A 2,128-nucleotide genomic window follows, 5' to 3' on the forward strand; every position below is an offset into this window, starting at 1 on the left:
CTTGTTTTTTCAGAATTTAGCAGTAAGAAATTACTCATCATCCAGTTTTTTATATTGACTATGCATTCAGCAATTTTTTCAAATTGGTATGTTTCGCCAGGCTGCGAAGAAATATAGAGCTGAGTATCATCAGTATATAGCGAACGGTATCTCTGCCTGTCACGCGAAAGACCGGGGTTCGATTCCCGGATGGGGAGAGCTAGTGTTTTTTCTGCTGCCGAACGACACATCCAAAAGGTTTTGGTGCAGCCAGAGGTTACAGAAGGAGTTCTGCTTTGACTTCAGCCCAAAGCTAGAGAAGCTGATGCGATCTTTGTTTGGGCCCCAGCACTAAAGAGAGCAAGTCCAGGGTTTGGATCCCATCACATACAAGAAAGCGCTGTCTTTCCGTGCTTGCTAAATAAATACGACGTGGTGACGCAGGAACTGCAAAGGCTTCAAATACAGAAGTTGACCAGTTGCGCATCCGGCTTGTAGCAATCCTGCTCCCTGTGGTAAACCACTACGCTCGCCAAGGGTAATCTAGGGTGCCGACACCTGCCCACTTGCATTTCGTCACCCCCTCACTCCAAACGGGAGAAGTAAAAGTCACAAAAGTCCCTTCGGTCACCCAGTAACCACAAGCCCAATGAAGGCAATGCAATCTCTTTCTCATGCCTCCACCTGAGAAGTTGGAGAAAACAATTAAACAAATAAAAGAGTCCAAATGATGACCCCTGTAACGTGTAGCATTCCAAAAGTAAAACGACTTCAGCTGATGATGGGTCCATCCGGTATTTTATGGTGTAAGGACTGGGTAAGCGTAAGAAAAAGCCATGCTTTGTTTAGTAATGTCGGTGCAGTGGCATTGGCTGGGGGCGAACTCATGCATGCACAGCTCCTCGTTAGTATAATGGACAGTATCTCCGCCAGCCGTGTATACCTGTAGAACTGTGACTAGCCAATAGGAACAAAGGAAATCCCAGGGCGGAGGGCTGAATAAGCAACACACAATTGGAGGTTCGAATCCGAATTTGTAATCGTTTTTCATCAAAAAAAAACTTTTAGAACGATTAACATATAATAAATTAACTTTGTGCACAAAGATAAAATAAAACGTGTAATAATGGTTCTTGTGTAGGATTTACAAAATCTGCAACGATCTTAATAGCATTTACGTTATAATAGGGTATAGTTATCTTTAATATAGAAAATATTTGAATGTGAATAATTGAAAAGAACATTTTGATCATATTTTAGACTTTTATTTTTAAAGAGACATTCACTTGTATATTATATTTGTATAACTATGTACAGAAAACCCATATGAAATTTATATCCAATAAACACCAAAAAATAAAAGTTTCTCACAAATGTGGTGTTGAATAAAATAAATAGTAATGTCAATGTTGTGTGTGATGTATGTGACAGTGGTCATGAGACATTTTTGCATTATTTTTTGGAATGTACTGCATTAAAATAATTTTTTTATTTTTTTGAAAAACCTCTTAAAAAATAACTGTTATGAGGAGGTGGATTTGGAGGAAGGATGGAGGCAAACCTTTTTATTTGGCATGTTTGGAAAAAAGGAAACAGTGGACTATTGGCTAATAAATTATGTTTTGAGCCATGCCAGACTAGCGGTCATGTTTAGAAGGAATTACGCACATTTTGAGGGGAGAAAAGTAAAAATAAAAGAGTTGTTTAAGGCAATATTAAGAAGGGATGTAGAAATGAATTCTAAGTATGGAGGAAATGAGCTGAAAGAGTTCTTTATAACTGGAAATAAATTTATAAAAGAAGGTGAGAGAAAAGACATTTTGTTTAATTGGTGATTGTATTTATATTTGAAGCATAAAAGGCTTGTGAATGTCCTTTGAAATTTCAGAAAGCATATGCAATGTATTTGTTTGTAAATAGAGGGAATTGAAATGTAAATTTGTGAAACTGAATGTACAATAAAAAAATAAATAAAAGTCTGCGCCCGATCTCGTCTGATCTCGGAAGCTAAGCAGAATCGGGCCTGGTTAGTACTTGGATGGGAGACCGCCTGGGAATACCAGCTGCTGTAAGCTTTAGTGTTTTCTTCACTACTTATCTAATACACTGGCCTATAGAGTGGCTGATCTTTAAATAGCCCACTCTTTGT

The sequence above is a fragment of the Sinocyclocheilus anshuiensis genome, unplaced genomic scaffold, assembly GCF_001515605.1.
Source record: "Sinocyclocheilus anshuiensis isolate Anshui unplaced genomic scaffold, SAMN03320099.WGS_v1.1 scaffold2354, whole genome shotgun sequence".
Lineage (NCBI taxonomy): Eukaryota > Metazoa > Chordata > Actinopteri > Cypriniformes > Cyprinidae > Sinocyclocheilus > Sinocyclocheilus anshuiensis.